The sequence below is a fragment of the Emiliania huxleyi genome, assembly GCF_000372725.1.
Source record: "Emiliania huxleyi CCMP1516 chromosome Unknown EMIHUscaffold_174, whole genome shotgun sequence".
Taxonomy (NCBI): Eukaryota; Haptophyta; order Isochrysidales; family Noelaerhabdaceae; genus Emiliania; species Emiliania huxleyi.
The window spans coordinates 181039-181510 of NW_005200844.1; positions in this window are offsets into that span (position 1 = coordinate 181039).

The window sequence follows — 472 nt, forward strand, 5'->3', positions numbered from 1 at the left end:
AGGAATGAAGAAAGTAAAAAGGAAGGGAGAGAGATTGAGATAGAAAGAGAGGAATACTCGGCGGGATCAAACTGGCCTCTGCGCGTCCTGGGGAGGTACATTTGTCGCGCGCCGAAGGCGACTGTGCTCGACACGCTCGGTACGACGCCTGCGATCCATCTCGGGTCAGGTGGCACGACGCTCATCGCGCCCGCCAGCGCTGCCATGCAGGCTGCCACGACGAGGTCGAGCACGCTTCTATACGCTCGCCGAGCCTTCCTTTCCATCCCATTAGGCAGCCTGGGAACGGTGGCGGTCAGAGGCAAAGCCTACGAGGGGTGGTGGAACCACATGTCACGGCTACTGCCGGCTCGACCCCACGATAGCCTCCGAGGGCTGACTTTGCGGCACCATCATCGGACGATGTCGAAGAGTTGGGTCGCTCTCGCGGTAGCCAGATGACCTATCATACTAGGAGCATCGGCCATGGCCG